Genomic DNA, 12083 nt, shown 5'->3' on the forward strand with positions numbered 1-12083 from the left:
CAATAGAGTAGACACACCGGATGGTGTGAATAACATGAAGAAAGACCTGGCGAAGTTTGAAGGATAGTCTGAAATTTGGCAGCTAACAGCAAGGTCATGCATTTGGGCTTCAAAAACCCAAGGAAACGGTACAGTTTAGGGGGGGTGAAGAACTTATGTGCATGACAGAAGAGTGGGACTTGGGTGTGATTGTATGTGATGATCTTAAGGTAGCCAAACATGTTGAAAAGGTGACGGTGAAAGCTAGAAGGATGCTAGGGTGCATAGGGAGAGATATAGACAGTAGGAAAAAGGAGGCCAGCAGGCCTGCCTCTACAAAATGGTAGACACTGGGAGGAACCTAAGGGGGGCAGCATAGATAGGCAGATGAAATGTAGGCCAGGGTTTTCCGGGCCTACATTTCAATTGCCATCCTAGAAAAATCTGAGAAAAACCCACGCTCTGTTCATTTTTCTATCAGCCAATGGCTGTAAATTTAAAAGATTTCATGAGCGTCAACTCTCCTTTCAGGCTGCTATGTTTTGACAGTGATTTGAGGCATTTGTGCTCTATATCTCACTCTTACCTTCAGTTTAGAAGGCAATTGAAGACTTATCTCTTCATCAGGTTTATAGGTAATTAGATTTCCTACACTCAGATTATTCCTTGTATCCTTATTATTCTTTTGTGAACTGCATAGAACTATCTGGTTATGCGGTCTAGAAATTTACTTGTATTGTATTGAGACAACCAAAAGCAAAAAGAAACTGTGGAGGCGATGATATTGATAACCAGTTTATTATTAACAATCATTACAAGCTCAGGGCTGTCACTCCAATGGCTGGGTAAGGTGAACAGGGAAGAGATATAAAATAGGGGAGGATTCATCAGGTAGTTGCAGACAGCCAAGAGGCTTGTTCTGATTAATTTGAAAGCCCAAGGAGCAAGAAGCAGCAGCAGCACTAGCACTGGGGAGAGATCCTCCTGTGTAAAGCCGACTGTTTCTACCTATCTTGATTCCCTGGATTGCATGTTTGTCACCTCCTGTGTGGCTGCCTTCTGTCCATTCCTTTTCATGTGGTTTGACATGTCTTTAATTTAGTCAATCAGACCACTTCTTACCTGAAATGCAAACACTCTTTGGATATGTTAAGTCTTTTTAGGATTCTACAGCTGTCAACATATGGTACAAGACACCCAACTGTTAATTATAGATGTAAACAAGGTTGACTGTAATTATATAGGAAACAAAAATATTGTTTTCTGTAAATATAGACTGATCGTACCATGAAGCTATTGCACTTGAAAAGAAATGTGATCCTTACATCCAAAATAGTTTTGCAATATCTATCTCATGCAAGTGCAGAGATACTTCAGCCAATTTAGGGCCCCTTATACAAAGCCGCAGGATCAATTCTGCTGCAGTCAATGTACCAAAGCCATAGGGACTGGTGCATTTATTGTGGCAACATCGCTACCGCGGCTTTGGAAAAGGAGCCTTTAACATGCCATGCCAATTTATCCCCCTCCTTTACTAAGGCATAGCGCGGGTTTTTAGTGACGGCAGCGGCAGTAACTGCTCCGACGCTAACGGAATTCCTATGAGCGTTGGAGCAGTTACCGCTGCTGCCAGCGCTAAAACCCACGCTACGCATTAGTAAAGGAGGGGGGTATATATATTTTTAAATGAAAGAACGGGTTCTATTTCTCAGTTCACAGGGCAATGGAACCAATATTTCAGTTGAATCTGTTATGACTTAGGCCCTCTTTTACAAAGGCGCGCTAAGCGTTTTAGCGCGGATTTAGCATGCGCTAAATCAACGCGTGTGCTAACCGCTAATGTGTCCATAGGATAACATGCACGTGTTAGCATTTAGCGCGCGCTAAAAAGCTTAGCGCACCTTTGTAAAAGAGGGGGGGTTAGTCTCATAGAAACAGGAAGGCAGATAAAAGTTAGATGGCCCATCCAGTCTGCCTATTCACAGTATCCACAATCCCCTCCTCTCCCTAAGAGATTTCAGCTCCCTCCTGCCTTGATGATGAGATAATTTTATGAAAGTCTTTTTTTTTTTTAATTGTTTATTGATTTTTAATCAAAAACAGTGTCATACAAAGGAAAGAACAATAGGTATGTTTAAATCTGTTTATTCATTTCAAATAACAGTGAAGGAACAATACAACAAATATCAGTAAGCAAGAAAACTACCTCCCCCCACACCAACCCCCTCCAACCTCCCCCCACCCCCGGATATGTAAAGATAAATAAACCAAAGGAAAGATATTATGAAAATACATTATTATGTTTTTACAAATTTAGTCAATGGGCTCCAAATTTTATTAAATACTTCACTAAAACCCCTACACTCTGCGTTAATTTGTTCGTATCTGTATGTAGTGCACACATTCACCTACCAAAAAGTATAATTTATTCTATCATGGTTCTTCCAATTACTTGTAATCAATTGAATGGCTAAAATGATAATACTGTACATATGGCTTGGGAAAGAGTGCCAACCTTTGACTTCCTGATATACAAAATTCTGATTGAAAACCCTGGCTTAATATTCTGGCGCCTACCCATTACAACATCGATCTGCGCCTAAGTCGATTTAGGTGCTGGTAGGTATGAGTCTACAAACAACGCCTAACTTTGATTGACATGCAGTAGGCGCTATTTTTACAGGCCTCTACCGAGTTACGCTCCGTTTGTAGAATCAAGCCCTTATGGGTCCTTTTACTAAGGTGCACTAGCCGATTTAGCGCGCTAAATGCTAACTTGTCCATTATATTCTTTGGATGCGTTAGCATTTAGCTTGACCTAATATTTAGCACGCGCTAAATCAGCTAGCGCGCCTTAGTAAAAGAGGGGGTTAGTGCTTAAGAGTTTGAGGTCATGTATCAACGTCATTTGGACACATGTTGTCTGGACAACTTCCTTGTAGTTTGCAGCTAGTTTCTTTTCCATTTTGGCCTAGTATCAAATGACAGGAATGTACATTAAGGGTGATATGATAGTGCTTATGCTTTCCAAAAATACTAGGACTAGGGAGCAGGCGATGAAGCTGCTAAGTAGTAGATTCAAAACAAACCGGAGAAAATATTTCTTCACACAACGTGTAGTTAGACCCTGGAATTTGTTGCTGGAGAATGTGGTGAAATTAGTTATCGTAGTGGGGTTTAAAATAAGTTTGGATAATTTCCTAAGGGAGAAGTCCATAGGTCATTACTGTGATGGCTTGGGGAACTCCACTGCTTATTACTAGGATAAGCAACATACAACACGCAATGAAAGGTAATGCAAAGTGCACGACAAAAATATCACCTAATAAAGAATGTAGACGTGTGAAGATCTGGGACATATATTTCTTTATTCCAGAGGAAAGAGACCTGATGCTGTCAGTGTTTCAGCTCTTAGCCTGCCTCAGGGGTCTTTGGAGCAACCATATAGTTACTCTTTTTTCTTTTGTCCCAATCTTTGAATGAACTATTTTTTGAATTTTTAGTTTCAAGGTAGCAGATCTTCTCCTTCTTCTCTGTTCAAACTTTCCAAAAAAGAAAATGGTGGTTGTCTGTGTCATTTTCATACGTTGAAATGTCAAATTACATCCTCTAATTAGAAAGGGAGCTGTTCCTTTTCTAACTGCTAATTCCTAGGATAAGCAGCATAAAATCTGTTTTACTACTTGGGATCTAGCTAGGTACTTGGGACCTGGGTTGGCCACTGTTGGAAAAAGGATACTGAGCTTGATAGACCTACAGTCTGTCCCAGTAAGGAAACCATGTACCAGGATTTGATGGTACGTAATTTGCTGGTAGATCCAAGTTTCCAAGTTTTATTTAAAATTTGATAAAACACTTATAAAAATTTCTAAACGATTTACATTAAAAAAAAAGTTAAGGCAAAAACACATAACCAGACTGATACAAAATGATCACTTACTGGATGTTAAGGAAGGAGAGTAGAACTACAATTATGATAGGGAAAAGTAATATAAATGGATAAACATTAGGGAAGGCTTAGTAGCTGCCTAGGGAAGGCTGGTTTGTAACTGTGATTGTGCTAAACTGAGGATCTGTGATTTATCTCTAAATTTAGGGCCCTCTTTTACTAAGGGCTCCTTTTACTAAGGTGCGTTAGCATTTTTAGCGCACGCAGGAAATTACCGCACGCTACACCATGCGCTATGCTTCTAGAACTAATGTCAGCTCAATGCTGGTGTTAAGGTCTAGCGCACCCGGCAATTCAGCATGCGCTATTCTGCGCGTTAAAGCCCTAACGCACCTTTGTAAAAGGAGCCCTAAGGTGCGCATGTTAGACTATGGACGTGTTAGCATTTAGAATGCGCTAACAGGTTAGCGCACCTTAGTAAAAGAAGGCTCTAAATTTAGAGGTAAACCACAGATCCTCAGTTTAGCATTATAAAGAAAACTTTTCAGGGAGATTTTGAATCTGTCTAATTGCGTTCCTTCTCTGATGTAGGATAGAAGGTAGTTCCATATTTGTGGTGCAGATACTGAAAAAATATCATCTCATCTCGTATTAACAACTTTTGAGGGTGGAATACATAGTAGATTATGATCTGTTGATCTTAGCACCCTTGAGGGGGCATAAGGGGGTAAGTAGCTTGTCCAGAAAAACAGGTTGTTTTGACTGGCGGATTTTAAATGTTAGACGTGCTAATTTGAAGGTTATTCTATGAGGGATCAGCAACCAGTGTGCATTTTTTCAGAAGTGGTGAGACATGATCAAATTTCCTTGAGTTAGTTATGATCTTTATTGTTGTATTTGGTATAATTTGTAGATGTCTTATTTCTTTTTCAGGTAAGTTTTTATAAAGAGAATTACAGTAATCCAATTTTGTAATACCCAGAGAATGAATTAGTATGTTTAGGGCTGCTGGGTCTAGTACCTTTGCTAAGGATCTTATCATCCTTAGTTTGAAAAAGCAGTTTTTAACAACAGTACTAATCTGATCATGGTAAGTCAGTTTCTGATCAAGCATTACGCCTAGGATTTTAACTGAAGTGACTGATTGGAGGACACAGTTGTTTATCAGAATAGGTGAGTTTAGAGTGGGTCCATCTTTCCATGGGATTAACATTTTTGTTTTGTTGATATTAAGCGCTAGCATATTGTCACTTAACCAGCCGCTAATTTGTTCTAGTGTCGCATTTAAATCATTGGGGTTCTCAGTGTCTAGTGGGTAAAGAGTTTGTATGTCGTCTGCATACGCATACATCGTGAGTCTGATTGATTGACCGAGTGAAAGGAAGATATTAAAAAGGAGTGGTGAGAGTATTGATCCTTGATGAATACCAAAGGTGTTGGGGAAAGAATTGGATGATGAGCTATTGAAAGTTACTTTGGATTGGCGATCTGTGAGATAAGATTGAAACCAATTCAGTACAAGGTCAGAAATTCCGATGTGTGCATGGGTGGGTTTGAGTATATTATGCACTTAAGTCCTCTGTAATGTCGCCGTTTGTATATAGTCTCTTCCCTTGTAAACCGCTTAGAACTGTTTGTGGTATGGCAGTATATAAAAATAAAGTTATTATTATTAATTTATACATTATACATTAGTAACTTATCATTTAGGAGTATTCTAGTTAACATCTAGATGTGGACCTGTACACCAGCTATAGGGCTACTGTGATTGTGCCATAAATATAAATGCGTTTTCCACCACTTGTGCTACTATTCTATTGCGAAAAGTAGATGGCTTCATTTCTTTATAGAATAGGCTTGACATAAATGCCTGCTTACCCTCTTATCCTAGGCAGTGGCGTAGTAATGGGGGGGCAGTCCACCCAGGGCGCCAAATTTAGGGGGCGCTGGAACCCCTTCTCCTTTCTACCTCTTCTTACTCCTCTTTCCCCCTTCTCGTTCCCCATACCTCTAGCTGTTCACCGCCATGAGCAACAACTTTAACGTGCTCCTCATGACTGTGTCGTCTCTCCTGCTGACATCACTTCTGGGTGCTGTGCATAGGAAGTGACATCGGCGGAAGAGACGACGGGGTCGCGAGGAACATGTTGAACTTCTTGTTGCTTGTAGCGGTGAACAACTAGAGGTACAGGGGAAGGGAAGGGGGCAAATGTGCGGCAGGGGGGATCAGGGAAGGAGTGGGGGAGGGGGCAGAGAAGAGGAAGGGAAAGGGGCACCACTGCCCCAGGCACTTCTCACCCTCGCTACGCCACTGATCCTAGATCCTCTGTTATAGAACTACCATCCTGATAACAGTAGTGCAGGGGTGTTCAAAAGGTCGATCGCAATCGACCAGTAGATCGCAAAGGCGACGTGAGTCGATCACGGAGATCATCGCGGGCTCCGTGATAGACTCGCGTTGCCTTCGTGTTCTACCTGCACAAGCTCCGGGCAGATCAGCCTTCCTTTCCCCGACATCATTTCTAACGTCGGAGAGGAAGTTCCAGGCCAGCCAATCGCTGCCTGGCTGGCCCGGAACTTCCTCGCCAACGTCAGAATTGACGACAGGGAGAGGAATGCTGGTTGGCCTGATGCTTCTGCGTTGGGAAGCAGGGAGAGTTTGGGGGCCTGTTCCCCAATAGCGGTGGCAGTGGCTTGGGGGAGGGCAGGGAGAAAGAAAGAAAGGGGGCAGGCAGGGAGACAGAAAGAAAGAAGGGAAACAGAAAGAAAGGGGGCATGTAGAAAGAAAGAAAAAAAAGAGGCAGGGAGACAGAAAGACAGAGAAAGAAAGAAGGGGGCAGGGAGAAAGAAAGAAAGGGGAGGGGGAAGGAGAGAGGAAGAAAAAGTTGGGGGAGAGAATGAAGTCTGGAGGAGAGGAAGCATACAGTAGGCTGAAAGAAGGGAAGAAATATTGGATGCATAGTCAGAAGAAGAAAGTGCAACCAGAGACTCATGAAATCACCAGACAACAAAGGTAGGAAAAATGATTTTATTTTCAATTTAGTGATCAAAATGTGTCCATTTTGAGAATTTATATCTGCTGTTTATATTTTGCACTATGGCCCCCTTTTACTAAACCGCAATTGCGGCTTTTAGCACAGGGAGCCTCTGAGCGTCGAGAGCAGTGCGGGGCATTTAGCGCAGCTCCCTGCACTAAAAACTGCTATCACGGTTTAGTAAAAAGGGAGGGGGTATATTTGTCTATTTTTGTATAGTTATTACTGAGGTGACATTGCATAGAGTCATCTGCCTTGACCTCTTTGAAAAAAAACCAGAATATAAATGATAATTAACATTTTCTCTGCGTACAATGAGCTTTGTGGTTTTTTTTATTGTATTGTTGGTAGATCATTTTGACTTGGTCATTTTGAAAGTAGTTCGCAAGCCGAAAAATGTGGGCACCCCTGCAGTGGTGTCTTGAGGGCTCTCTTGAATTGTGAGTGGTAAGTACACTTCCCCCTCCGCATTTGCGGTGATAGGGAAACGGCAAGGCAGCAAATAGAGAAAAACTGCGACTAACTTTTCGTATGTTATTCGCGTTTTTTTCTGTAAAAAAACCCCAAGAAAAGACACAAAACCGCGAATAACCTGACCTGTTCCAGTGAAGCAAATGCAGCTGGGAGCTGCGATTTTCTCTGTGCAACGCCGGGAGCAGCAATTTCCTGTGATGTAAATTTGGAGGCGGAGCTTTCAATCAAAAAAACGTGAATAACCGAAACTGCGGACCGCAAAACAGGACAAAGAAGAAATAATTTGTAGAGATGCTGGATATTTAACTTGGATTTACTGTATTTGAACCCGATTTCAGAGCTTTTTCAGAGTTCAATTGTTTTATTCCCTCTCTTTTCAGTCTTTCAGCTAAAATCAATACCTGTTGCATTTCTGGTGCTACGGGGCAATGAGCCTTCAGTTGCAATTATCCAATATTTTTTGTCATGTTTAACTTGCTTTCCTGTCACATTCAGCCCAGCCATCACAAAAACAGACCTTGGCCAAAGATCACAGACGCAATTTCTTCCAGAATCCCGTACACGTGCTTCCTGAATCTGGCCTCTAGTAGCTACCATTAAGCAATGGCTAAGAGTCTTTCTCTAAGGGAACCTGGCAAATTGTCAAGATGTGTCTTTCTGCTTGCAAGTGCTCTTGGTTGCTTAATAATTTGTGGTCTTTGCAGTGAGCAGAATGGCTTTCTTGAATGTGCTGCTGTGACATGGTACAAAGGAGAATTAATCATATGATGCTATCCTGCCAGAATAAAAACACCAAATAGAGAAAATAAATTATGGGGCCTAAGAAAAATAACTTACAGTAGAAATTTATTACCATGCACCTCAATGATATTTATATAAGCATATAAAAATGAGCAGAGACAATGAAAATGTATTAGGTATCCTCGGAAAACCTTCAACGTTGTGTCCTCTCCCTTAATTTAATTTTAGGCTTCTAGGCCCAGTTGACAACCATGGTTCATTTCTTTAATTTTCTATATCATTTGCCCAAGGGACCTCAGAATGGTTTACATGAATTTATTCAGGTACTCAAGCATTTTTCCCTGTTTGTCCTGGTGGGCTCACAATCTATCTAATGCACTTGGGGCAATTGGGGGATTATGTGACTTACCCAGGGTCACAAGGAGCAGTGTGGGTTTGAACGCACAACCTCAGGGTGCAGAGTCTGTTGCTTTAAGCACTGTGCCACTCTCTCCTCATGACTGTGTTCATCTCTCCCAGAACAATCCTGTAAAAACACATAATTGAACATTCTAGGTATGTATTAGAGAATGACACGGGGAAAAAATCTGTCCCCGTCACCGCCCCGTCACCGGCCCACCATCCTCTGCACCGCCCCGTCACCGCCGATCCCTTCACCGCCCCGTCACCGTCACCGCCATCCCTTTCACCGCCCCGTCACCGCCACTGCCATCCCATTCACCGCCCCGTCACCGTCCCCGCTGCATCCATATAAGCCTTTTTCCTTTCACTCCCTCCTTCCAATTTGAGCTGGGAACACTAGCGATCGCACGGTCCCTGCGGCCACTACCTGCCTGCCCGGTCGATCCTGGTGTTTGGCCGGCTCTCTCCCTTCTCCTCACCTTGGTTTGTGGGTTTTCTTTTTCGGCAACCTGCGCGCTTTCCCAGGGAGCCGCACACGCGCGGCTGCTCAGTGTTCGATCTTCTGCTCTGCTGCAACTTCCTGTTTCCGGTTGCGTCAGAGCAGAAGATCGAGGCTGAGCAGCGGCGGGTGTGCGCGGCTCTCTGGTAGCGTGCGGGTCGCCGAGGAGGAGGATCTGCGGACTGGGGTGAGGAGAGGGGAGAGAGCTGGCTGGACACTGGAATCGATTGGGCGGGCGGGTGTGAGCTGCGGGGACCGCGCGATCCTTCATGCCTCACTGCGGGGGACAAGACCATTCACCGCCCCGCGGGCGGTGAATGGCCTTGTCCCCATCGCCGCAGCGACTGCTAGTTTTCTTCCCCGTTTTCGGCGGGTGACCCGCGGCTAAAATGTGGTGGCCGCGGGTAAACCGCCACCGTGTCATTCTCTAGTATGTATGTTGTAAACCACTTAGATTTGTAGATTTGCAGTATATATGAAATTTTTAAATAAATAAAGTATGTGCTGGATTCTCATAAATTGACACTAGAAAAGATTGGGCCAAATGCTGATTTATTCGCAGAGACTTTAAGGTGTGGAGGCATGGCTGGGGGCAGAATGGGTGTGGTTGGGAACAGAATGGGGTATGGGGAATAAAAAATGAGAGGTCGGAATCAGACGACTCCAAGGCTGCGAACAGAGGAGACTGGAACTATGAGAGTATTATTGACAGAGAGGGAAAACGGAGGGAGAGGAGCCAAGGGTTTAGGAGGAATGGGGCAGGGCCAAGTGTCCTCTTTTTTTTACGAGGAAATCTGGTAACCCTACCCTTAATGACACTCCCTCACAGGAGCAGAACCAACTTAAAACTCATAGTCCTACCCAGGGGAAAAAGTGACACATGAGGTAGGGTTACCAGATGTCCGGATTAGGACATGTCCGGGGATCTGGATGGCTTTTCAAAACCCTGCACTTTGTCCAGGTTTTGAAAAGCTTATGGCAACAAGCGACATCAGGACGGCATTCGTGCATGTGCGGATGCAACATGGTGATGCCACATACGTGTTCGTGACATCATCACATCACACCTGCGCATGTGCGAATGCCGGCCAACTTCGCTCATTGCTCATGTAGGTCGAGGGTGGTGGGGGGCGGGGATGGGGGGTGGGCCTGGGGGGCAGAATAGGGCGTGGCCGGCCAGCCGGAGCGGGCCTGGGGGAGGGGCCATGGTTCCGGATTTTCTGTTTGGAAAATTTGGTAACCTTAACATGAGGGGAGGCGCAGAAGGGCACGGTCGAGAAAATGTAAAAGCTCAGGGCCTAGCTAGGTTGAGGAGGCTCAAAAGGAAGCAGTGAAACTCCACTGTATATGCCTCCACCACATGTGTAAGAAGTACTGTGACAGTCAGGCAGGCCCAGTTTGGCTGGCGTGTTATTTGTTAAAGATTGTACTGGTAACTCTGAGGACCCAGACCAGAATCAAGTGAAGTTTGCCACCTTTAGTGGCGTAGTAAGGTGGGACAGAGGGGTAGACTGCCCCTGCCACCGTCTTTGTGGGGCGCTGGTGCCTCTATGCCCCCTGTGTACCTTGTTAAATGTTTGCCGATTCAAGCAGCAACTCCCTTCTGGCTCCATTTATAGAATCGGGCCCTTAGTGCTTAAGAGTTTTGGGTCATGCATCAAAGTCAGTTGGACTCAAGTGATTTGGATAATTTCCTTGTAGTTTGTAGTGGAAGATGCTGCTCGCACCGGCGAACATTTCAAGAGCTACAAGGGGAGCGTTCAAACGGCAGCAAAGAGTAGGGAGCGCACTCTGGGTGCCAACCTCCCTCGCTATGTCACTGGCTGTCTTACCGAGAGATGGTAGAGCACTCCACGACCCTGAAGAAGCAGGCCTCGAGATGACATTTTTTTTTTACTAAGGACTAGCTTATGTTATTTTCTTCCCTAGCTCTGAACTGAAAAGGACCTCCCTACCTTGCTCCTTTTCCTACCCAAACCCCACCTACCCACTCTATACCCTTAATATACTCTAACTAGTGTTTAAGCCCGTTACATTAACGGGTGCTAGAATATATGCCTGTCTGTCTTTATTTATGTCTCTCTCCCTGCTCCTGTCTCTTTCTTCCTTTCTTTCTGTCTCTCTCCCTCCTGCTATTTTTCTCTCTCTCTCCCTGGCACCTTTTGTTTGTCATAGAAACATAGAAACATAGAAAGATGACGGCAGATAAGGGCTATAGCCCATCAAGTCTGCCCACTCTCTAGACCCACCCCTTGGAGTCAACTGACCCCTTTAATTATACTGCCACTTTACTTTACCCTAGTGACCCTATTCCTGGACTTGACCCCCGTAGGGATCCCACATAGGTATCCCATTTATTCTTAAAGTCAGGGATACTGCTGGCCTTGATCACCTGCACTGGATGCTTGTTCCACTGCTCAATCATTCTTTCTGTGAAGAAGTATTTCCTTGCGTCTCCACGAAACTTCCCCCCCTGAGTTTGAGCGGATGCCCTCTTGTGGTCGAGGGTCCTTTAAGAAGAAAGATGTCGTCTTCCACCTCGACGCGTCCCGTGATGTACTTAAATGTCTCAATCATGTCTCCCCTCTCCCTACGTTCTTCGAGAGTGTAGAGCCGCAATTTGTTCAGTCTTTCCTCGTACGAGAAACCCCCGAGCCCTGAGACCATCCTGGTAGCCATCCGCTGAACTGATTCCATTCTGAGCACATCTTTACGGTAATGTGGTCTCCAGAATTGCACACAGTATTCCAGATGAGGTCTGACCATGGCTCTGTACAATGGCATTATGACTTCAGCCTTCCTGTTGACGAAGCCTCTCTTGATACAACCTATCATCTGCCGTGCCTTAGATGAAGCCTTCTCCACTTGAGTGGCAGATTTCATGTCTACACTGATGATCACTCCTAAGTCTCGTTCTGCTGTAGTCCTGGTTAAAGTTTCTCCATTCAAGGTGTAAGCTCTGCATGGATTACCGCTTCCGAGGTGCATGACCTTACATTTTTTGGCGTTGAAGCCCAGTTGCCAAGTTGAGGACCATCTTTCTAATGTACGCAGGTCCTGCGCC

This window comes from Geotrypetes seraphini, chromosome 7 (genome assembly GCF_902459505.1).
Source record: "Geotrypetes seraphini chromosome 7, aGeoSer1.1, whole genome shotgun sequence".
NCBI lineage: Eukaryota > Metazoa > Chordata > Amphibia > Gymnophiona > Dermophiidae > Geotrypetes > Geotrypetes seraphini.